The 27,227-nt window shown below is 38.8% G+C and overlaps 1 pseudogene; it reads left to right on the top strand.

Moving 5' to 3' along the window:
* Window positions 1–11,941: 11,941 nt before the first annotated feature.
* LOC149151652 (lariat debranching enzyme-like) overlaps window positions 11,942–27,227 on the top strand; it is a 29,444-nt pseudogene continuing 14,158 nt past the window's right edge.

Below are 27,227 nucleotides of genomic sequence, written 5' to 3'. Positions count from 1 at the left end.
ACATGTAATCCATGGAGATGGATTCCCAAGGTCGACTAGGGGTAGGCAACGGGGTATAGAGGCCGTGCTTCTTAATGGTCGGTTTGGCAATGGCACAGGCAGTACATGATCTGATGTACTTCCCAACATCCTGTCGAAGATTCGGCCAATAGAAATAATTTTGCAGTACTGCCACTGTTTTCTCGACCCCGAAATGCCCAGCAGCCCGACTGTAGTGTGCTTCCCAAATCATCTTGGCACGCTCGCTTGAAGGAACACAAAGGTGACCGAGGTGGCATAATAGGGCATCCTGGAGGTGAAAATCTGGAACATGCCGACCCTCCAAGAGTGTTTGGTATGTGTGGCCGAATTCTGGGTCGCTTTTGTAGAGAAGTGGCCAATCAGAAGTCTCGTGCCCACAAGAGTTGAGCACGGTGGTTAACGCCATGATCGGTGGTCGACTGAGGCAATCTGCAACATTATTGGTGCTGCCCTTCTTATACTTGATATTCAAGTGGAACTGTTGCAGGTATGTAGACCACTTCTGATGGCGATCATTCTGCAATTTCCCTTGGGTCTGTATGAACTGCAGGGGTCGGTGGTCTGTGTGGATGACCGTTTCCTTCCCCAAAATGTAATGCTTCCATTGTCGGCAGGCCTGTACAATGGAATACATCTCTTTATCATAAGTGGGGTACTTCCGGACTGTGTCTGAAAGTGTTTCACTGTGATATGCCACTGGATGTCCATGTTGAGTAAGGACTGCCCCAATAGCATAGTCAGAGGCATCTGTCTCGACCTCAAATGGTTGTTGTAAATCTGGTAACGCGAGCACTGGTGCCGTGCAGAGGCGATCCTTCAACTCCATGAATGCTTTCTGTTGAGATTTAGACCAAAATAATTTTTCTTTCGCCCCTCCAGAAATATGAGAAAACCCCAACACAAACCTGCGGTAGAAGTTGGCAAGACCTAGAAAGCTGCGGAGCTCTGTTAGAGTGGTGGGAGAGGGCCAATCCCGAATGACTTGGATCTTGGCTGGATCGACATGCACCCCCTGTTCATCAATGATGTATCCCAGATACTGAACCTGGGTCATGCCAAAAGTGCATTTCTCCAAATTGGCACATAGCTTGTGTTGCCGCAGTGTTTGGAGAACCTGTCGGATGTGGTGGAGGTGCTCTTCCCAACTCTGGCTGAAGATCAGAATGTCATCCAAGTATACTACTACAAAGGAGTTGGTGAATGGCCGCAAGATGTCATCCATTAGACTCATGAAGGTTGCAGGAGCATTTGTCAATCCGAAAGGCATAACCAACCATTCGAAGAGGCCCTCCTTGGATTTGAAGGCAGTCTTCCACACATCAGAGGGTTCGATTGGTACCTGGTGATATCCTGACTTCAGATCGATCTTTCTGAAATATTTCGCCCCCTTTAGTTGGTCTAGGAGGTCATCAATCCGCGAGATCAGGTACCTATTATGGACAGTGATCTTGTTCAGCGCCCGATAGTCAATACAGAGTCTCCACGTCCCATCCTTCTTCTGTATCAACACGATCGGGCTCCCACAAGGCGATGAACTCGGACGGATGTGACCTTTCTGCAGGAGCTCCTGAATCTGCCTCTTGATTTCATTGTTCTCCAGAACGGAGCGCCGATAAATTGGTCCATTGGGTAGCGCGCACCTGGGGTCAGATCGATGGAGTGCTTGACTTGACAGTGCAGAGGAACCCCTGCCGGGGAGGTGAAGATGTCCTCGTACTCCTCCACAACCTTGTCCATCTGTAGTTGTCGTGCAGAGGGACCCCGTATGGAGGTCGCGACCACTGTCTTCTTCTTTCCTTGAGGGCGTATCATCAGGAAAACAAATTTCCTGGTTTTGGAAATGATCTTACTGCATTGTTTTGCAGTAATCAAAGAGATGGCGGTAAGTGGTGCTACCTCTTGTATCCTGTACAACTTATTTCCCAATGTAATAATAACAGCACGGGGCCTTGATTCATACATAGCATGTCGCTTCCACAAGTATGGTTGTCCTAGTAATACATCACAAACTTCAAGGGGAGCAATGTCACACAATACCTCATCCGTGAAGGGCTTGATGTTGTATGGAAGGCGACACTGCTGGCTCACGCGAAGATCTCGTCCTTGGTGAAGCCACCCAATGGTGTATGGTTGTGGATGTGCTGTGGTCGGTAAGCCCAACCGCTTCACGACCTCTGCCGAAATGAGGTTTTTTTGACTCCTGCTATCAACAATGAACTGTATCGGGGAGCCCTTTGCCCACATCTGGGAGTGGAAGAGACGCTCCTCCTCCTCTGGATCTTCGGGTTCATTTTTCTGGATCTTTGCGGTAGCAACAATGGCGTTGGGATCCGCATCAATGATCTGCTTCCCTTTTTCATTCCCCTTATCGGGTTCTGACTCAGAGTCGGAACATGCATCTGATTCTGAAACCTTTAGCTCAGCCACCAGTGACTGCTTGGCCCGACACTCACTTGTGTTGTGAGTGGAGCTCTTATGGAACTCGCACCATTTTCCAGTGTCCTTTCTCGGCTTCGCGGTGCTATTATTTGCTTGCAGCTTCGGCTGGTTGTCTTGGGCTGTCCCGCCTTGGCTTTGTCCTTTGTTCTGTGGTTTAGGGGCACCTTTCCCCTGCTTTGGATTCGCAGATCCAAAGTCTCGCTTCTTTTGTTTAAACTTATGCTCGACCTTGACGGCATATCGGTATGCTGCGCCGAGCGAGGAGATGTTTAGGAATTGTATTTCTTCCTGGATGTACTTGTGCAGGCAGCCACGATATTTGAGTATCAAATGTTGCTCCGAATCCTTGATACCCAACTTTGTGCGAAGGGTATGGAAAAGATTGGTGAACTCCGGCACGTCTTGGTCCCTTCCCTGCCGCAGCGTGGTCCACTTTATGTATTCATCCTCATAGCTTCCAATAGGGTAGTACTGCTCCTTGATGGCATCTCGGAACGAATCCGAGGTGGGTGCGGCTAAAAAGAGTGAGCCAGTACTTTCATCCTTCTGCTCGCAGTAGGTATCCCACCAGTCCTTGACGTGGGGGGCTGCTTTTAGAAGAGCAAAAACAATCTTTTCCCGACTCGAAAATTCATGAACAAAAAAATAACCCTCTAGCAGATTTAACCATTTATCTACGACATCTGCGTCTATCTGACCCTCGAATATGGGGATTTCAAAATTAACTTGTACCTTAAAGGGTGTGGCGTTTCCAGAGTAGCTGCTGGAAGCCGATGCGTCGCTTCTGGGTAGCCGCTGAAGGATCTGGGTAAAGCTGTCCATCATCACGTTCCGTTGTCGCTCGAGGGCTTCTTCGAGCAAGATTTTGATGGGATCTCCTGCCCCCTCGTCTTTCTTCTCATCCGCCATGGGAGGCCATCGAGATTTGTGAGGCTGGTCTTGCAAAGGTTCAACCAGTTCAAGCCCTAACTCCTTATATCCCGACCTTGTTGGGGACATGCAAAGAAAAACAGAGAAAAAGCAGACCGCTCTGATACCACTGATCCGAACTTAAACAAGAACACAACAAATTACAGAGATAACCATATACACAAAGATGCAGCGGAAATAATACTTCATTTCATTAATGGAAAATACTGAAATATGCTTACAACCAGAAATGGAAATAAACCAGCTAGGGCGATGGTAGCTTATCTCTGAGAAGAGATGTGATGGCTACATGCCTCTGAACTGTGTTACAATGAGGCTCGAAGGCCTATTTATTGTTGAGAAACAATGGAAAACCCTTAACATTCCAAAACCTAACCCTAGGAGATGAAACGCCAAACTGTGGGCCCCGTTTGGGGTAAATTGGTACATCAACTTCCCGGGGTCGTAACTTTGGCATATGGTCTCCGTTTGACGCATACAATAGCTCGTTAGAAAGATCTATCCGAGCACTACCATTGTTGGAACGGGCAACATCGGTCCATGGACCCATGTTGACCCCGGATTCCCCAAAAAACGTCGTTTAGGGCCTCAAAACGGATCCGGAAGTTCAGGACCCGAAAAGCTGCTAAAAATAGTAAGTTGTGCTACAATTAAGGAAACTGAAAATGCTGAGAAAAACAATGGTGGGGGTCCAGGTGGACTTGGCAGGTGGCCACCAATATCCACCTGGATCAATGCCACTAGTCTGACCCAAATTGGATTCTCCAAGGAAGAGTTATGCGAAATCTCCCACAATGACTTTATTATAGACTAGTTTAGTAGAGCGAACTTGTACGACATGCTACAATTCACCGTTTTGACCTTTGGCTCTGAAAAATATCTACAAGAAACTACAGTCTGTCCTCTTTCTATAACATCTTACGAAATTTCAATCCGATGCTCAGAGAGAAATTTATGACGATTTTCCCCAGGTCACCTGTTTGGAATGTAATTTAGGAGTCTGAAAAAAGACCAACTTCCTCAGATCATATCTCCGCAAATATAGTGAAAAAAGCTTTGAAATTTGGACCCAAGGTTCAGTGAGATGTCTTCTCAAATGGGTTTTGTTTAGCTTCTGAAACGTCACAGGAAAAAAGTTAAAGCGAAAATGCCACGATGACCTATTTGTAGCAGCGAAACCCTATACTCCAAAGCTCTGATACCAAATGTTATGAAACCAACTCAAGAAAAGATATAAAAGATAGATCAATGCCTTAGAATTCAGCCTCTTCAAGGGGGAAACCTCCTTTACATTATATTAATGAACAATTCTTCGATGATTCAAATGACAAAACCTCCTTTCTATATATAGGAGTCTAAGGAGTCACAATATAACCTAGTCGACCTAACAATAATAATATAAAGCCACAAAAATAACAATAGAGGGATTCTATGGGGCACAATAACAACAATATGGGGATAATAGGGGCACAAGAATATTAATAAGGGATGCAACTATAATAGTAATGGGGTAATCACTAGTATTATAGGGACCCAACAACTTGCCACATCAACATCCCTCCACCTGACTCGCCAAGTGGCATACATGGGTTTTCCACATCTCACGCAACATCTACCACATTAGTGCACCGTCGTCATCGCACCCAAACCTAGGAAGGGAACAATAGAGTTTGGCACTAGATAGAAGGCATGGGTCACATTATTTAACCAGTCGACTTCCATCACACTTCCTGTCAACTGTGCCTAAATGCACTGAACACACCTTGTTGATGTCAAACTAACATTCTGATGATGCCATTTTTCTATGAGGCATTCGCCGAGGGTGTGATGTGTCAAGCATAACTGGCTCCCTTAGCCACCCAAAAGGACCATTTCTGCCTACTACATGTCATGCAGATAGCATTCCACATTAGTGCTTTCCCATATCATCGATCTGCATCATCCAAATTTAATTGTAGCAATCCATGTTTCCATACTTGGCCTACGTGTTTCCGACCACCTCGGCTTAATCCAGGGGTCCCTCTTAGTCCCCTTCATCCAAAAAACCAATGAATTCAGGTTATAATAATTTTGGTGGCCCCACTCTTAATTACTCCCTGCCTCCACATTAGCAATGCCATTGCACTGGGGTGCGAGGGGAGCTCATGCCCAAACCGAGCATGGCACGACAAAAAATTCTCCATCATATGATGAAAGAGTGCTCCATCATACACTTTTCATTGTGGCGCCCATACTTCAACATGTTTCACCTAACGATGAGTGCAGTGCAATGGTAAATTCAATGCCAAGAGATAAGAAATAATTTTTCTCGCACTTTCTGTTACAATGCCAACCTCCAGAGAGTCACCACCCGATAAAGGGGCACGACATGGGATTATGCACTAATCCTTGAATTAACACATAATCCACTTATCGACTCTATGATTAAGTAGTAAGAAGGGTGATTATCTATAATTAAGATAATCTATGAGGATTACCCAGCTCCATTCTTTTGTAATTTTTTCGAATAACTTTGCAATATAACAAGGCCTATTTGGCTTGTACATAAGACTTCCTACTTCATGGAAACTATGCTTAAAAGCATTTAGGGATTTGATGTATTTTGAGAAGGCATTCTCAATTTTGAGTGATATTCAACACCATTATTGCAACCAGATTGAATCCTTCACTTCGTTGCACTCATTCCAGATGTCAAACATAGTTTAAATAAGGAAATAACACTATAAACGTGCATCCAACATGCACAAGAATTGGCTAATCCATAACCAAAACTTATCTATAACATAGGTACATAAAAATCCTGTTAACCCCATAATGGGTCAAATGGGCACCATCATATCTTATGATGCCATTCACCGTAAAAAGACAAATAAACATTTGAATAGTCTAATTCCCATAATATCTATGACATTATACACACACCACAATATTTTAACTGAGTTTATTATACAATCATACACATTGCATACCCATAATGTGCATAAACATAATGCATATCATTATTGAACAAGAATAATGAATCATCACAATTGGTAGGCATGCAAACCATCAAAGCACTGTTATCAACAATGGTTTGCATGTCCTCATGCTACCAGTCATATATATATATATATATATATATATATATATATATATATATATATATATATATATATATATATATATATATATATATATATATATATATATATATGAGAACATCCATAACATGCACATGAAGCTAGTAGTCAACTTAGTCAACAGAACATCGTGGCATATTTCCTATCAAGGACATGTAACAATTTCCAATGACCATTCAAGATAACACACAACCATACGTTATTCAGTCACATACTAGTTCTGGTAATTAATCTAGGTTCATTATACACAAACCATGACACTTATCTAAATGGCTAGAGATGGTTGGAAATTGAAAGTGGGACATCGAATCTCCACCCAAACATATGCCAAATGCACCACATTCTTTCTCCCAGTTGTCCACTCTCAATCTAGATGCATAATCAAAGGGATTTCAATCAAAATTTGCTGAAATAATGCTCAAATCCAAGAGTATGGAATCAATTTTTAGGTAGTTTATTAGCTTTATCCTCAAGGCAAGCATTGCATGAACCTATAACTCATAGTGTGGGTGATTTATCAGCTTAATTTGAAAGCACTAAGTGGTTTATTAACTCTCTTGAAAAACACTCAATGGTTTATCATCTCTTTCAATAAGCACTCAATGGATTTCTACCCTACCTAGTGTTTTATCAACCATATAATAAGCATACCTCACCAAACAATCTCCTCTAGGCCTTCCACTAGCTCTTCCAAGCTTGAACACACACAGTCCATAGTTTCAATAAATCAACACACAAAATCATATAACAACAACCTCAATAGACTTTCACCAGTGCTCAACATTCATGCTCTTGTGTTGCAAAACTAGTTCTCTATCCAAGTTATCTCATGTTGTGTCTCTCTTTCCCATTCTCTCACACACTATTGGTCTAACATTTTGCTGTTTGAATGAATTTTGTTTTTCTTGCATGCCTCTCTTTTGCTCTAGGGTCTTTGTGCCCCCATAGGAATATTCACTTCCCCTCCAATTCATGTCATGGAAGCGGGGAACGTGGGAATCTCCTCTACCCATCATTGCGAGCCAACTTTTAGGTGGTTCCAACCAACACCATTCATTATTTCCCCCAGATCATGGATCCATCACCCCAATTTTCAAGACAACCTAGATATTAATATTTATTGGCAACCACTGTGGCCCTTTGTAGATAGTCCCAGGATAAGGGGCTGTGCCAAATCATCTAAAGTAATGTTTTTAATTTTTGAGTGGATGACTAATGCTTAAACTTTTTAAACAAATACAAATCCTAAATATTTATGAGAAAATAGAAGGGACGATTCTTCATTCTTAATAGAATCAAGCTTTAAAAATGACATAGAAAGAAGAATGTAAGAAGATATATAATTCCTTAAATATTCAAATTGAACTTATAATTTCTTATATATAGTAGAGGTGTATAGAAGTTTTCTATAGCCAAACAATATATGTGCAAGAGATGACTGAAGACAACAATTTAAAAATTTAGAGGAATTAACTAAGACAAACAATTTCAATTAATTAATCTATTTAAATAATGATAACTTTGTAGAAGCTTTTAGAGAGATTTATATTCAATCTTTTCTTACACAAAATTCTATGTTACCTTGAACATGTGAATAAAAAATAAAATGAATACATAATTGAATAACCAGAAGAACTCACGAAGATACGCAAACTACTCAAATGAATCCGAAATACTTCTAGTAACTTCAGAAATAGCTCAGAAAGTTACAAGCATGTTCACCAGTTCATCACATGGGTTCAACCCTTTCTTCTTTAAATTACAAAATATTTATAGATTCGACTTTCAAATATATCTAAACTAAAATCAAAATTTATTACAAAATATAATATCATCCAAAATATTTGGGATATTACAAAAATGTAACTAAAAATAGTGGCTTTGAATTGATTTCAAGGGCCGTTGTTGATGATTGTAGCTACAAATTTGCTTTTCTGTTCATTACCCCTGAAATTCCACAATCTACTACTGAAATTTTTCCATCTGCTCCTGAAATTTTTCATTTTGTTCCTTTTCGATGAGCTCACACAATTTATCCCATCTATTTTCATCAGAGATAGAAAACTTTAACAATTTTCTATATGACTCATCGATTTCAATATATTTTTCAAAAGCGGGCCTAGTTAGAAACAAATGCTTAATTTCATGCTAAATTAACAAATCATAACTTAAAACTTCAATGAAGGATTTCCCAATAATAATTCCTCTGATTTTGGAAAATTTGGTCATGTCCATTGCTATATCAGGTAACCTTTGTAGATAATCTTCAAGTGGAATCAATTTACCACTTCTATCTTGCAAAGTCGGAAGCCCTTTCTGATGTAAAGCATTGAATTTCCTATGAATTTTCTTGATCTGAGCCTCCAAATTCTAGCACTTGTTCTCGAGTTGTAGCATCAAATTCCTCTTGGTTAGGAGCTTTCTCACCTCCAAGACAACTTCAGTTCTGTCTTCAATGCCGAATTCTTCAAGCTCATCTTCTTTCTTGGAGTTTAGAACTTTGATTATCCTTTTAGAATCTCCAAGTTTGTGGTCCAGGTCCTTCTTTATTTCTGTTACTACTTGTTGTGAGCTTTGCAATAAATCTTCCTGCTAAAAAATAGTTTCAATTGAAGGCCATAACTCAGTGATTGATACATTAATTTCTATCCAAATATTTTCTTTGGCATGAGCAATAGTTTTTGCAATTAAAGCATCATTTTCATAAACTTCTAATTGATGAGTTAATTTATAATTATTTTAAATCTCAACCAAATATGCATTGTCAGACTTAATCTTTTGCTGTTGAATTTTTTGGAGCTGCATTTTAACTTTTCAATTTCTTGATCCTTCAAAGAAAAGTCTCCCATGGCCTTTGATAGTTGTTCTGTTGAATCAATAGACTGTGCTTCTACCATGATGGTTGTTGTTGTAGATGTCCCTGCTGCTGAAGTACCTACTGTAGAAGTAGTAGTTATAGGAATGTCAACTAAAATACTGAGTTGATACTCTTTTTCTTTTAGGAGTGATTCCATGTCAGCTTCCATTTTCTAAATTTGAACATATTTTCTTTTTCCTTTTCAAGTTGACCAACTTTATTAGCTTGTGGATGTTCAGTAGTAGGAATTTTAAGCTGCTTCCTCATTGCTTGAATGTCAGCATTCTTATTTTTTATCACCTCTTCTGCTGCTTTGATTTTCCTAGGATCATATCCTAGTTTGATCACCAAATATTCAAGAGCTTTAATTCTAGTATCATTAACTATAGATGAAATTCTATCCATCTTCAACTGTGTGTGAATATTGTTTTGGGAAGCTTGAAGTTTAGAGGCTACCATAGATGAACTTGTCACTATGGAATATATCATTTCACCAGCCTGCTTATGAAGGTCAATTTTGTTAATGGCATGAATTTTCTTGGTGTCAAAAGAAAAATTGGATGTTTTGTAATCTTCTGCACTTTTAGGCACTGAAACTTTAGGTTCCAAGAAAACTATCTGAAACTATCCGTTTTTAGTATCAAGTGCAGACAAAATTTTGTGATATGTAGTAGAAGGCTGCTTTTAAAATTCTGAATAAGTGGTGGCCTTTAATGCTTCATTCATAACAAATTAAAAAAATTAAAGTGATGAAATGGTCCACTACCACTTAGCAAGCATAATTTCTCCTCGATCTTCCAGTTTTTGTACAATAATAAATTACAACACTAAATTAAAAATCCCTTCCCCCAATAATGCAGATAATTTCACTTATCGGCCAAGCTTTACTGAAGACTTCATTCATGCTTCATTAATTTAAATATTACAGAGATGAAATGGGCCACTACCACTTAGCAAGCAGGCTTTCTCCTCGATCTTCCAGTTTTTTGTAATGATAACTTACAAAAATAAATTAAAAATCCTTCCCCCAATAATGCAGATAATTTCAATTGTCAGCTAAGCTTTACTGAACGCTTTTTGCCTAGATATTGAGAGGTTACTTTATATATCAACTAGAAAAATAATGATAGAGTAATCCTATGTGTTTGAAATAAATTTGTCATAAAATTTTTATATCAGACCTTCTAGTTTGGGATTGTGGATATCAAACTTAAGAAAACAATTTGAAACCTGTGAAGGATGCCAATTTTTTTCTACATGTTATCAAAGGTAGAGTGGCTTGAGAACTAAACTTTTCATCAACTGATATATTAGTAATTTCTTTGTATCTAGCAAAAATACTTTGCTGTGTTGTATCATGAGAAACAAAAGTCATAGGATAATTTGTAATTTCTTCAATCTGTGGAAAAAACGTGGTGGGAAAACCTGACAACACCACCATGGCTTGCTCCTGTGAACTCTTGTCCTTTGAAGACTCCTAATTAGTGTTTTTCTTCTTTCTCCTTTTGAAAACTGTGAAACCTGTAGCTTGAACTTTTGAGTCTATATAAGACAAAATTTCTCTTGGTCTTTTTCTTTTTCCTTTTCTTGAGGTACTGAAGTTTGTGAAGATGTCTGAATAAAATTCTATTCTTTAGCTTCCTATAATGTATTATCCTGCCACTCTTCTTGATTTGCATACTATTCTATCTTTGACCTGGCTATATGTACATATTGAGTTGTTTTTTTCTCAACTCTCAACTTCGAAATAATCCCTAAGGGATCATAGGACCAGGTAAAAATCAACTTGAATTTCAACTACTTTAATAAATTATCTGCCTCCTTTGCTCCTGCTCTGGTGTTGGCAATGAAAGGGCCAATCTATGCCTTCACCTTGAATTGGGCTTTCTTCTTCCTGGATACAAAATTCAAATCATCCATGTTCAACATTTTTCTGATGTATTACAAGGCAAAGATCCTGATTGGTACAAATATTGGTAACTTGTAGGGAGGAAGTTCACATCCATATATTCTGATCTATGTATAATTTTGGTAGAGGTACCAATCTCCAATTTTGGCTTGCTTAGTGAGGTGCATAATTATTCTAATTTCAGATGAAATCCTTGCTATCACATCACTACTGAGAAGACATAAATACATATATAAAAACTGGTTTACATAATCACTGGAGGAATACTATTCTATGTTCTTCCTTACCAAGGAAGTCCAGTGAATGACTGAATGAGGCTTCCCTTGTGCATGTAACTTCTGGAATGGGAAATTAAACCTATCTGCTTGATGAAATAAAATTAAATACACAATAAATGATTGATGTTTAAAAGCATCTTCAGAAGAAAACTTTAAAATCGATCATGAATATTGTTTGCCAAAAGATGACTATAGTTGAAAATCAATGATGGCTTATTACCCACAGAGAACACTAATAAAAATCCCAATATTACTTTGTCTTCCCACTAATAGGTAGGATAACCTAACGCACAAGTGACCATGGAAATGACTTGCCTAGACATTTATGGAAAAATTGAAGTAGAATAGGGTGAATTGGTTATAGGAAACTCAAAATTTTCAGGTAATAATGACTCAAAGATACGAGATTGTTGAGGAAATGTGAGTTTTTAATAGATATCCATGAGGGAATCAGTAGAAAAAGGGTGCAAAGAAGCTGAGAGATTGATTTGGAGTGCTTGGCAGATTGATTCAGGTGTAATGGAAAATAAAACTTCATTGTTTTGGGAAATTACAATCCTCTGATTGGGAAGATACCTGAGATGACACCATGTGACAAATTCTGGGAAGGTATGAGTTTGAGGAAAGACAATTTAGGGTACGAAAGATTACCAAATACTTAGTTCATCACTAACATCTAGAAATTTCTTGTTTTCCTAGCTGTGGAGTTCATAAAGATCGAACTCGCATTTGGTTTCGGAGATCTTGTACCGCGTGTCTAGTAGGGGGAGATCATCTAGGTTAACTACATAGGGAAGCGTAGGGATCTCCACGATTAATTTTGACTTGCCTTTAGATGAAGACATCATGAACATGAAATTATAGGCCAAGGTGGCTGAATTAACAGACACATGACGATCATTGTCATATAAACGATGGCTACATGATTGTGGAATTCAGAACTACGTTGGTGTTGCTAGAAGCTAACATAGTGAAATGGAGTATGTAGAGTAATGTGTGATTTTCTAAAAGAGGGGATTTGAATGAATAAAGGGGTTATAACTATTTTTTTTGGGCATGTCGAATTAATTATTTATACGTTGGCACGAAGGATTAAATGATAAATGGTTATATGAATGTTTAGTGGGAGTATTTTAATTGTATAGCAATTATTTGGTGGGGGCGAATAGGTGAAGGACATGTGGCAAGGTTTGAGTGGGCATGGGAGTAGAGCAGGAAGGATAAAGTAGATTTTAGGGGGGGGGTTAGGTGGTTTATGGTATTGGAGAGGGGGGTCCTGAAGTTATTATGGAGGTGCCACGTATGAGTGGGCGGTTTATTAAATCAAATTTTCAGATCCCCCCTTTTGCTAACCTACAAAGGTGTGGGGGGGGGGGGGGTCGCGAACTCATCCTCCATCATTGATCCAGGTGGGAATGAGCTCATCCATCGGTTCTCATTTGAACTTTATCACATAATGACAAAACTTTCATATCCACTTTTATTTTACAATCAAATATAACCTTTGAATAATGATAACGAATAAAAATAAAAATAATATAAAACAAACAAACGTGGCATTTTATTTTTCTCGTGACTTCGAGATTTTTTTATATCCCTTTTCTCATTTTATTTTCTTTTGATATTTATTTATTTATTTCTTTTTCTTATTTTTTCATTTTTCTTTCTTTCTATTTTTCTTATTTTTCTGCTCTTTTCTATATATATATATATATATATATTGTAATTTTCTTTCTTCAACAAAAAATAATAGGTAAATAAGAACTACGGTAAAAATAAATTACTACATCAGTTCCATCTAGGCACTGCTTCCCCTTGCGGGATGTAGAAACTTGCAGATCCTTGGGCTATGGAGTCTTTGCTGTGAAAATCACACTTTGAGAGTGAAATTTAAAGAAAATCGGAATTTACAGTGAAGATGGTTGCAAGCATATAATACTGAATATAGTGTTTGAGGTATTACCCATTGACTAGCAATGAAGAATACTTTCCTTCCAAGTTGTGCAAAATGAAAGTGTTAATACCCTTTACTTTTGCAATGCTGAATGGTCCCAACAACAAACTGTCAAATTTTCCATGCTTGCCTCTTTCCAATCTTCTAGCATCCCATCTTAAAACTAGTTCCCCTTGTTTAAAATCTCTTTTCTAGAATTCCTCCCAAATGAAATTTTCATTTTGTTTTGATATAGACGAAGTTTGTGCTGAAATTCATATCTATCTTGGTTTAGCTCAATAATATGATTGATTCTCCTTGAAAAATCATCATCTTCCTCATATGATTCCTACAAAAATTTCATGACTGGAAATGCTAGCTGTGTAGGGAAAATTGCTTCAGTTCCATATACAAGTTGGAATGGGGACTTGCCAATAGATCTTTTGGGTAATAATATATTTGCCCAAACTGCATATTTGAGATGACTATCCCAACTTCTTTTGTGATTTGCCAATACTTTCTTGATTACCTTAACCAAATTTTTATTTGATGATTCTGCTCACCCATTACCTTGTGGGTAATATGGTGTAGAATGATGCAATGAAATATGATATTTCTGACAAAACTTTATCATTTTAATGGTACTGAAAGCCTTTGCATTGTTTGTAACTACTTTTAGTGGGCAGACAAATGTAGATAGTATATTTTCTTCAATGAATTTGATGACCAATGTATTTGTTGCATTTTTAACAAGGATTGTTTCTGTTGAAAAATGTGCAACAAGAAATGTTAAATTTAGAATGTGCTAAAAATGGGACTTCTAAAAATTGCATGTCTAAAAATAGCAGTTTGGCTAGTGAGGTCATTGGCCACATTGGGTGAGAGGTGAAACTGCTAAAAATAGAAAGTTCTAAAAATAACATTTTTGGGTCCCTTCCTATTTATGGCAGTCCCTAGTCTATCTGTAGGAAGTAAAATTAATTTTGGTCTTAACAACAGTTGCAAATATCAATTAATTAATTCAATTGAGTTAATTAGTTAAGGAAATTCGAATTTGAAGTCTTTGTGAGCATGCACATGAGTTGTCCCACTGATTGAGGAATTTATCGTTAATTTCCTCCACTGATTGAGGGAATAAGTATGAGTTCTATAATAAGAGAATTAGTTGACTTAGTTCTAACTAGTCAAGTCCAGTTAGATTATTTTAAAAAGTTGTTAAAATAATAAAATATAGTTTTTTAATACTTGCATGCATGTGACAACTATTATTTTAGATAATTGAGGATTCACGCATGGATAACTGTTTCATGTCAGTTCTGTCAGAGACCCAGTTGAGATCAGATGTGGGACAATGTACTATCAAATGCTTGGATATTTCTAGTAAGTATTCCTTGCATGGAGAAGGATCTATTATAGGAGATTGGAGGACTTGTGGCCTATATATTGAGGCCTAGGTAGTCCATGATTTTCATCTTCTGATTGAAGATCATCAGGATCTTCTGATTACAGAGAGAGCAGGATAGCTATTGAGCTGATTCTTTTTGTATGTTGTTGAGGATCTACACTTGATTGATAATACATGGTTGGGGTTTTATGCTGGTGCTTTCCCTTGGATATATCTTGTGTTATGTGTGATTATTTCTCTTGATCAGTTATGCATGTTTCTACTTGATGTTGCTCATGAATTCGATTATGCTTCCGCTTAATGTTTTGTAGAAGTAGATCATGTGTTTTGCTTTAGTACATTGCATTACTAGTTTGATCTATAGGTGAAATTTCTACATGGTATTAGAGCACATATGACCAAGAAAGAATAGTATACTAGCAGGAGAAATTCGAAGTTTATTATTCAAGATATAGATCTCAAGTTCTTATCACATCTATTTCATCGATGGCGTTCTATGGTTTGAGGCTTGAGTATGCCCTTGATGGCAGATCAAAATATATAACTTGGAAGGATCGCATGGAGGAAGTTTTGGAAGATAATGTCCTTAAGGATTTCATTGATCAATAAATTCCTAAGCCTACTGACAAGACTGAGCAGGTGGAATGGAGGAAGTGTGTGGCTAGAGCTAGGAGAATTCTCTTGGAGGGAGTGTGTTGGGTCCCAATAATACTAGTGATTACCCCATTACTATTGTAGTTATACCCCTTATTTATATTGTTGTGCCCCCATTGCCCCCATATTGTTATTAATGTGCCCATAGAATCCCTCTATTGTTATTTTTGTGGCTTTATATTATTATTGTTAGGTCGGCTGGATTATATTGTGACTCCTTAGACTGCTATATATAGAAAGGAGGTTTTGTCATTTGAATTATCCAAGAGTTGTTCATTTATGTAATGTAAAGGAGGTTTCCCCCTCGAAGAGGCTGAATTCTAAGGCGTTGATCTATATTTTCTATCTTATCTTGAGCTGGTTTCATAACATTTGGTATCAGAGCTTTGGATTCTAGGATTTCACTGCTCCAAACAAGTCATCGTGGAATTTTCTCTATAACTTTTTTTCTGTGATGTTTCAAAAGTCACAAAAAAAACACATTTGATAAGAAATCACGCTGAACCTTGGGTCCAAATTTTAGAGCTTTTCGCGTGATATTTGCGGAGATATGATCTGAGGAAGTTGGTCTTTTTGCAGACTCCTGAATTACACTCAAAACAGGTGACCTAGGGAAAATCGTCATAACTTTCTTTTTGAGCATCGGATTGAAATTTCGTAAGAAGGTACAGAACGAGGATGGACTTTAGTTTTCTTTTATATATTTTTCAGAGTCAAAGGTTGAAACAGTGACACGTGGCACTTCATACAAGTTTTCTCTATTGAACTAGTCTATAATCAGGTCACTGCGGGAGATTGTGCATAACTATTTCTTGGAGAATCCAATTTGGATCAGACTAGTGGCATTGGAAAGAGGACATAGAAGGCTACTACAAGTCACAATTTTAGAACTGGATGATTCGAAATTACAGAGATACATCAGATTCTATATCAGGCTTCTACAAAGTAAAAAAAGGTGTGTAGTTTTTTTTTTTTTTAAATTTTTGTATAAGCCTGGTTTGAAGGAATTCAAAGGGCATAGCAAAGAATTATTATTAGTAACTGATGCCCTGAGGAAAGAAAATGCAAACACCTAGTAAGGAACCTGAAAGCTCTAGCATGACTCATGAAGAAGAGGAAGAAATGCTACATGATATATCAAAATTACAAGAACAAGTGCAACAAATGTCACGCTCACAAAAGCTAACAGATGCTAAGATAAATGGCATGGAATCTAAGATAAAGGGCATGGAAGCTAAGATGGATGATCTGAAGGCAGATTTGAGGACAGATTTGAAGACAGACATGGCAGATTTGAAGACAGATTTGACAAATTTTCTACAAGAAATACTTACTAATGGTGAAAAGGTTGTAAAGGAAACTCATGATGTGAACAAAAGAAATGTTAATCATGATTCCATAGACTCTAATGTTGGATCGAAGAGCCACCATATTCCCAAATCAATATGAGGAAGTTTGATGGCAAGGATCCCGCCACATGGATATTACAAATGGAGCAGTTCTTCGATCTCAATAATGTGCAAAACACACAAAAGGTACGTATGGCAACTTTATATTTGGAACCAAATCAGTTTGTATGGTATCAATGGCTTTGCTCTCGTAAACAATTTATCACTTGGGCAATTTTTACGGAAGAATTGATAGCACATTATGAGGATACAAAAAGCAACACTTTTTTTAGCCAATTGATAAGTCTCAAACAAAAGGGTTCAATAATGGAGCACATTGAGGAGTTCCAAAAATTGAACATAAGGGTAAAAGATATTCCAGAGGAGCATAGGGTTGATGTGTTCATAGGGTCTTTAAAGGATAATATCCAACATGATGTTCGACTTTGGGAACCTGATTCATTAGAGAAGGCATTCAGGTTAGCAAGAAAAATGGAAAGCAAAATTATGGCAACCAGGAAGCATACCACTCACAACTATAAAGACGAAAGTGCAGTTGCCCTAGTCTTCCACAACCTATAAGGTTGACACCACAACAATTGGAAGAAAAAAGAGCAAAAGGGCTTTGTTATAGTTGTGATAGCAAATACACTAAAGGTCATAAGTGTGCTGAGAAGAAATTATTCTACATAGATTGTGAAGAGGAAGAAGAAAAGGAGCAAGAAAGGTCAAAAGAACAGGATATGCTCCAGGAACAAAGCCTAGATGAAGAACAAATAAATCCGACCATATCTTGTAATGCATTGGCGGGAATTACCACTCCTCAAACCATCAAGATAGAAGGACAAATCAAGAAGAAAAAGGTAATAGTATTGATTGATTCAGGAAGCACCCAAAATTTTATTCATTGTAGGGTAGCAAAAGAATTGAATTGCTTCCTATATCCAGCACCAGAGTGTCAAGTGATGATTGCAAATGGAGGAACAATAAATTGCTCTGGAAAGTGCCATAATATCAAGCTATCCATGGGAGAATATGTATTGACTAGCCCAATGCTTTCCATTCCAATGGGAGGTGCTGATGTTGTACTAAGAGTCCAATGGCTACAACCCTTGGGTACAATAGCTTTTAATTTTCAAGAACTTTTCATCAAATTTTCTACGGAAGGAAAGGAAGTTGAATTAAGGGGTATTGCAGGGAAACCAGGAAAGATAATCAGCTCTAATGGTATGACAAAGCTTCTAAAAAAGGAGCAAAGGGGTGTAATTGCACAATTTTGTTCGCTAGATGTTTCCACATTAGAATCATCTATTTCTCCAGATCTCCAAAAAGTCCTGGACAATCATTCCAAGGTATTTGAGACTCCCAAAGGTCTCCCACCTATGCGTGATCATGATCATGCTATTCATCTGATTCCAGGAAGTGTTCCTCCGAACATCAGGCCGTACAGATATCCCTATGTCCAAAAACGTGAAATTGAACGTATGGTTGCAGAAATGCTAGAGGCTGGTATAATTCAACCGAGTCAAAGTTCTTTCTCTGCTCTAGTAGTATTGGTGCACAAGAAGGATGGATCATGGCGCATGTGTCCGGATTATAGGGAGCTCAACAAGCTCACTATTAAAGATAAGTTCCCCATTCCTGTCATTGATGAATTACTGGATGAATTGCATGGATCAATTTACTTCACCAAGTTGGATCTTCATTCAGGATATCATCAAATCAGAATGAAGATCGAAGACATTCTGAAAACGGCATTTAGAACTCATGAGGGTCATTATGAATTTTTGGTCATGCCTTTTGGCCTTACCAATGCACCTTCAACATTTCAAGGTTTGATGAATTCAATTTTCAAACCATTCCTTAGAAAATTTGTGTTAGTATTTTTTGATGATATACTAATCTACAGCAAGTCTTGGAAGGATCATGTTGAACATGTTGACAGGGTGCTACAACTATTGGAGGAGAAACAATTATATGCCAAAAGATCCAAATGTTGTTTTGGAGTGCAGGAGGTGGAATATTTGGGTCATATGGTATCTCCTGAAGGAGTTAAGGTAGACCCTAGCAAAATTAAAGCCATTAAGGAATGGAAAATCCCCACATCCATAAAGCATTTGCGCGGATTTCTTGGGTTGATAGGGTATTATTGCAAGTTTGTTAAGAATTATGGGAGAACAACAGCACCTCTAACGACATTATTGAAGAAAGATGCATTTTCATGGACTTCGGAAGCAACAAAGGCCTTTGAACATCTTAAAGAGGCAATGTGCCAAGCACCGGTCTTAGCTACACCGGACTTCACAAAAACCTTTATTGTGGAATGTGATGCTTCAGGAAATGGAATTGGTGCTGTTCTAATGCAAGATGAAAGACCCATTGCTTTTGAAAGTCATCCAATCAAGGGAAAGTTTCTAAGAAAAGCTATTTATGAGAAGGAAATGTTGGCAATACTCCATGCACTTAAGAAATGGCGACCCTACCTAATGGGAAGACACTTCAAGGTAAAAACGGATCATGATAGCCTTAAATACTTTTTAGAACAAAGATTATCCTCTGAAGAGAAACAAAAGTGGGTCACAAAGATGTTGGGTTATGACTTTGAAATCATCTACAAAAAAGGGAAGCAAAATGTGGTGGCAGATGCACTCTCAAGAAAGGATGAGGATGCGGAAGCATTGTTGTGCGCTATTTCTATCATCCAACCAGATTGGATAAATGAAGCAAGGGAGGAATGGAAGAATGATGAAGAAGTGTGGGCACTTATTCGAAAGCTACAACAAGATTCCAGTACGTCTGATACATTTAGCTGGAAAAATGATTCGTTATGGTACAAAGATCGCTTATACCTCTGTAAGAATTCCCAGCTAAAACAAAAGATTCTTATGGAATTGCACACTTCTCCCTTAGGAGGGCACTCAGGATTTTTAAAAACTTACCACAGGGTTAAGAAGGAATTTTTTTGGGATGGCCTTAAATCAGATATTCAAAAGTTTGTGGCAGAATGTTTGGTTTGCCAACAAAATAAAGTTGAAACAATTAAGACACCGGGTCTATTACAACCTTTATCCATTCCAAGCCAACGTTGGGAGGAGGTATCAATGGATTTTATCACAGGTTTACCCAAGTCTGAGGGAAAGAGTGTCATCATGGTGGTAGTTGACAAACTTACCAAGTATGCACACTTTTGTGCATTATCACATCCATTTAGAGCCAGTACAGTTTCTACTGCATTTATGGAAACAATTCAAAAGCTACATGGAAACCCAAAGATTATTGTAAGTGACAGAGATCCCATTTTCACTGGAAATTTTTGGACAAAATTATTTTCTCGTCTTGGTACCCAGTTAGCTCATAGCTCATCTTATCATCCTCAATCTGATGGGCAAACTGAGATAGTAAACAAATGTTTGGAAGGATATCTTCGTTGCTTTGTATCTGATAAACAGACACAATGGGTCAAATGGTTGCCTCTGGCTGAATGGTGGTATAACACTTCCTTTCATACAACAACAAAAATGACCCCATTTATGGCACTTTATGGGTATCAAACACCATCCATCACATCATATTTAAGAGAAAATTCCAAGGTTCAGGCAGTGGAACATCACATTGAACATCAACAACAAGTCCTCCAACTCTTAAAGGATAACCTCATGTTGGCACAGAATAGAATGAAACAACAGGCAGATCAACATCACAGTGAAAGAAGTTTTGATGCTGGTGATTGGGTATTCCTACGGCTACAGCCATATAAGCAAATGTCCCTCAAGCAAGCGAAGAAGGATAATAAATTATCACCAAAGTATTATGGTCCGTACAAGGTGTTGCAAAAGATTGGTACTATGGCATACAAATTGGAGCTTCCTGCAGCTTCTCGATTGCACCCAGTTTTCCATGTTTCATGCTTAAAGAAGGTTATAGGCGACAAGCTCCCAGTTCAAACAATATTGCTAGAACTTGACGAGGAAGGAAAAATTATATTGGAACCGGAAGCAGTTATAGAAACAAGAACTCGACAGCTACGAAATCGATCAATTTCAGAGTACCTTATCAAGTGGAAGAACTTATCCGCTGAAGATTCCACATGGGAGGATGAGAATTTTATGTAGAAATATCCAGAACTACTCAAGCGTTGAGGACAACACTTTTTTGAAGGAGAGGGGCATGTTGGGTCCCTATAATACTAGTGATTACCCCATTACTATTGTAGTTATACCCCTTATTTATATTTTTGTGCCCCCATTGCCCCCATATTGTTATTAATGTGCCCATAGAATCCCTCTATTGTTATTTTTGTGGCTTTATATTATTATTGTTAGGTTGGCTGGATTATATTGTGACTCCTTAGACTCCTATATATAGAAAGGAGGTTTTGTCATTTGAATTATCCAAGAATTGTTCATTTATGTAATGTAAAGGAGGTTGCCCCCTCGAAGAGGCTGAATTATAAGGCGTTGATCTATCTTTTCTATCTTTTATTGAGCTGGTTTCATAACAGAGTGCGAGATCACATTGTCTCCAACCTCCATGGGAAGGAGACTCCGCATGCAATGTGGAAAACATTAAAAGATTTATATCAGAATAATAGTGATCGGAGGAAGCTAGCACTGAAGGACAAACTTCGAAAGATCAAGTGTGAAGGGGATGAGATGATCTCTATGTATCTGACCAAGCTCATCACATGTAGGGATGAGCTCGCATGTGTAGGGTTCGTGACATCGGATGAGGATATGGTGAGTCTAGCACTCCTTGGCCTTCCTAAGAGTTGGCATTGTTGGGTTGTGTTATATTCCTTCCACGTAGTTAACAGGGGGTTTGAAGGGCACCCATAACCCCACTTTATGGGGTTCGGGGTAGCGCCCTGGAAAATTTTGGTTTTGGACTCTATGTTAGGTTGGGTAGACCCACCTATGGTTTTGTGCATGATTTTTGCACATGTATTTTGGACGCGATGGTTTTCAGTCCATGGTATTGGACGTGATGGTTTTCGGTCCATGGTATTGGATACTTCAGCACGTATAAATATGTATTGTAACATTGAAAGGAACATAATGAAAAATCAAGCTGGTAGTCCCGGTTTTGGGATCCACGGGAAAATCTCTGTGTATATGTGTTTTATGTGTTATGCTCTCGCATTGTTTATTTCCTTTGTTTTAGAATTCGTATGCAGGTAATTTCTGTATAGGGTTAAAACCTACATTTGGTATCAGAGCAGATATGGCGTCAAGGGGACACCTTTGTTGCTGAGGGGTTTTGCTCGGGCCTTTGGTAGACCTGTTTAGTGGGAGATCTGTGAGATCGATTCTAGTGGTTGAAGAAGATGGCGAGCAGTGGAAAGATAGAGATCGAGAAATTTAATGGTCAGAGTTTTGAGTTGTGGAAACTCAAGATGGAGGATCTGTTGATGGATAAAGATTAGTGGATCGTGGTAGATCCAGGTACTAAACCAACGAAAGTGTCGGATGAAGAATGGAAGAAGTTGGATCGGAAGGCAAAGAGCACAATACGATTGTGTGTCTCAGATTTAGTATTGCTAAATGTATTAGGGGAAGCTATGACAAAGGCTTTGTGGGACAAGTTAGGGACTTTGTACCAATCTAAGTCTGGTGAATAAACTGTTCCTGCGGAAAAAGCTGTATAACCTGAGGATGAAATATGGAGACTTGGTGACAGATCATCTGAATGCATTTAGTACTGTGGTAAGTCAGTTAGCATCTGTTGATTTTAAAATTTCAGATGAAGATAAGTGCATCAATTTGTTGTGTTCTCTACCAGATTCGTGGGATAGTCTGATTACTGCAATAGGTAGCAATGCAACTGCCTTGCATTTTGATGAAATAGTCTCATCCTTACTAATGGAGGAGATGAGACGGAAAAATATGGAGAGCCAGAATGGTGATGCCTCGTTTGTACAAGGACGGTCCCAGCATAGAAACAAAAATAAGTCATCGAGTGGGAGATCTAAACCTAGAGGAAGATCTAAATCTCCAGGAAAAGCTGTAAAGGTGGTGTGCTGGAAATGCAGAAAGGGAGGGCACTTCAAAAGGGACTGTAAATATAAAGCTCCTGATAAAGGAAAGGGATCCGATGATACTCCTTCTACAGAGGTGAAAACCACCGTAGATGAAGGTGGGGATGTGTACTTGGCTTCTTCAAGTACACATGTAGATCATGAGGCATGGTTGATTGACTCAGGTGCATCCTTTCACTTCACTCCCCATAGAGAGTGGTTCTGCAAGTATGAGAAATACAATGGTGGTGATGTATTCTTGGGTGATGATAGGAAGGCTAGAATCATTGGTCGAGGAAAAGTAAAGTTGAAGCTGCAAGGTGGAAGGGTTAGAACACTTCCAGGTGTTCTACATATTCCTACATTAGCCAGAAATCTGATTTCTGTAAGCAAGCTAGATGATGCAGGTGTAAAAACAATGTTCAAGAAGGATACCTACAAGATGGTTCGGGGAGCACTGGTATTGATGCAGTGAGTTTGGATTGGAACTCTATACAAGCTACAAGGTAGCATTGTTATTGATGGGTGCAACGGTTCTGTGGTTCCTGAAAGTGGAGCAGAAAATCTGGTGGTCTTTGGAGAGAAGACCATGTTGTGGCATCAAAGGCTTGGAGATATTAGAGAGAAGGTTCTTCGAATACTTCATGGTAAAGGTATGGTAGGAGGTATGAGTAATAGCTCTCTGGATTTTGATTTCTATGAAAATTGTGTATATGGGAAGCAGAATCGAGTGAGTTTCCCCTTTGGTAGTAAGAGGGTGAAACAAATATTAGAACTTGTGCACAGTGATGTGTTTGGACCTATGAAGGTTCCATTACTAGGTAAGTTTGTGTACTATGTATCATTTATAGATGACTTCTCAAGGAATACATGGATATATTTCCTTAAGAAGAAATCTGAAGTCTTTGACAGGTTTAAAGAATTTAAGGCTCTGGTGGAAAACCAGACAGAGAACAAGATAAAGGTGTTGAGGACAGATAATGGTGGAGAGTTTTGCAGTAAGGAATTTGAAGAATTCTGTAAGAAGTGTTGTATAGCACGACAAAAGACTGCTCCATATACACCTCAGCAAATGGAGTTGCAGAAAGAATGAATAAGACGTTGATGGAAAGGGCAAGAAGCATGCTCAGTGGTGCCAGGTTAGGACAGGAATTCTTGGCAGAGGCGATAGATACTGCTGTAGAAATTTTGAATAATAAACACTTATTCACAGAGATTATCCCGATTATACACTATTGTGGAATACATGCATAATATATAACCTCCTCTATGTTGATCATCAATTTAGCAGCATTAAAATCAATGAAACATCAATCGCATGCACACATTAACACAGTATGCAACCCGGGGAAAGCTTACAGCTAAAAACCCCACACTATCTGTATATTATAATGATTGAGAACATGTAACAATACATAATACAATACTCCTCACAAGTACTCAGTACTATCTCCACTTGTTACACACAAACTAGCTCAGATCTGAATCAATCACAAGGTTCAAATCTCCTCCACTGCTTTGGCTGCCTCCACTGTGAAATCCTGCAAGAGAATGAATGAGTATGGCCGATCCAAACTCGTCTTTTTTCTTAGCTGAACCACGCAATCTTCATTGGCAATACTCAATCCATGCATGTGCAAAATCTCATGCACAACTATAGTCACAACTGACAACAATCTCAACCTCTAACACCTGTCTCCACTGAACTGTCCATGCATTGAGTTAACTGATGTATTCTTTAGTTGCTTTATGAGTTAATAATTAGTGAATTAATTAATAATTAGTTCACACAACTCATCACTAGTGTATTCTTTAGTTAGACTAAATACAACTAGTTTAACCAAGTCAAACTGAACACAACTCCATCAACTCCAAAATCAACTCCACCGAAACTCAACCACATGAGTTCTAACTGAAGTCCTGCATGCAATAGCTCAACTGAACCACAAGAAAAGCGTATTTCCTTCTAACAGCTGCATGTGCCACATCTGTAGCTCAAACTAAAGTGCTCCAAGAGGATAAGATAATGTTTATAGTCCAAATATTATTATGAGCTAATAATATTCGACTGTTCTATTTTTAGACTGGCAGTCTAAAAATAGACTCTGCCCATATTTCTAAAAATAGGGGTCCATCTATTTTTACCAACATGACCAATCATGCATAAATAGCATCCTGCAACTCATAGACCATGATCCATATGTCTAAAAATAGACATAGTCTAAAAATAGACTTTGCGCCAAAAATAGCATGCGGGCTTACTTAGTGAAGTCCACTCCTTTCCACTAAGCTCCATCATCTTGTTGCATTCTCAACACTCCCTCTCAACAAGATATGGATTATCAGCAAACCCTATCCTGCAACTCTGGAATGTTCTACATGCAACACATTTGCCTGGTCCACTTACTCCATCAACACTTGGAACAAAAACACTCCCAACTGACAACTCTGTTGGGCTAGGAACATACTCTGATGTTGAAGCTCTACCTGCTGCTGACAAGTGCTTCCTCTTTGACATCTGTGCTACTGCAACATCTCCATGCATCTCGCACCATTGCACACTTCTCTGTGCCACCTAGCACTGTGCAAAACACTTGTGCCTCTCGCATTGCTGCAGCTTGCTAGCTATGCGCTGTCCTGGGATTCCCTACACTATCGCTCTCTCTGTCACTCCATCCGAATCTGTCTCTACCCAATCAGTTGGTTCCTGCTACTCCACATCAGGGCTCCTGTAGCAAGGTCTCATCCAAGAGGTTGGGTACCTCAAGGATCATGCCCCTCCTCCTTGGTACGATCAATCCACATCACCCCACCTCCTACCTGGAGGTATGGCTGCATGCGATCCCTCTACCCACCTGGATCAAAGTTTCCCCCTACTGGAGGTCTCTGTATGAGTAGATGTCTCTACTCGATCTCCTCTCAGCTTCCCTTGTTATGGCTGTTCCATAACCTCCTGAAGCTGCTGCACCAATCGTGGCTCCTCCACAATTGTCTGAGACTTCTTCTGGCTCTGCATGTTGAGAGGTAATATACCCTCCCTCTCAACCACCAAGTCTCCATCAGTTGCCTTGCTGCTCAAGGCTTTGCATGCATCTACATGCAACTGATAAAGGTTCCTGACTCGAACCCCTATCTTCCGGGTTTCTCCAGTTGTCTTGCTACGTAGGAAAGCTTTTCCCTCGCTGAAGACAACATCATATCCCTTGTCTTCTAACATCGCCACAGAGATAAGATTCTTCTTCAATCCTGGAACATGCATCACTTCCTTCAATCTGAAGGGTTTACCAGACTCCCTCTCAAAGGAAATGGTACTGATACCGGTCGCACTGTATCTACCATCATCTCTCATCTCGATGTGCACTCCAAGATCTTTCTCATCCAGATCAGAAAACAAATCTCGATCTCCTGTCATGTGAGAAGACGCACCACTATCCAAGAACCATACCGATCCCATCAAACTTGATACCAAGCATGCGATCAACGAAAAATCCAGCTCAAACTACGAGGCTAAGGCCTCTCCCGTTGCAGATCCAACAACTTGCTTATTTTTCTTCTTCTGCAGACAATCTGTGGCATCTCCATTCTCAGCTTTGATGTTTCTGAGTTTATCCTTGAGCGCCATTCCACCAACTCAAAACTCAACCGCTTTTGATCTAAAATTCGTGAGAACAAAGTATTTATTGTACAAATATCGACTGTATGGGCATTCACCGGATATCTCACCTTCCAAAAGAAGGATGAATCCAGAGGCTACCTGGCTCGATTACAGACTCTGCCTGAAGAAATAAAATGTAATCACTTTCTGAATAATATATCTGATGATAAAATCTCCTCTGATACCATGTAGAAATTTTGAATAATAAACACTTATTCACAAAGATTATCCCGATTATACACTATTGCGGAATACATGCATAATACATAACCTCCTCTACGTTGATCATCAATTTAGTAGCATTAAAATCAATGAAACATCAATCGCATGCATACATTAACATAGTATGTAACCCGGGGAAAGCTTATAGCTAAAAACCCCACACTATCTGTATATTATAATGATTGAGAACATGTAACAATACATAGTACAATACTCCTCACAAGTACTCAGTACTATCTCCACTTGTTACACACAAACTAGCTCAGATCTGAATCAATCACAGGTTCAAATCTCCTCCACTGCTTTTCCTGCCTCCACTGCGCAATCCTGCAAGAGAATGAATGAGTATGGCTGATCCAAACTCATCATTTTTTTTGGCTGAACCACGCAATCGTCATTGGCAA

Source organism: Pinus tabuliformis, chromosome 9 (genome assembly GCF_031772625.1).
Source record: "Pinus tabuliformis cultivar Carrire ecotype Pingquan chromosome 9, CPIR1, whole genome shotgun sequence".
In the NCBI taxonomy this organism is placed as follows: Eukaryota; Viridiplantae; Streptophyta; class Pinopsida; order Pinales; family Pinaceae; genus Pinus; species Pinus tabuliformis.
This window is presented reverse-complemented; position numbering and strand designations above follow the sequence as displayed.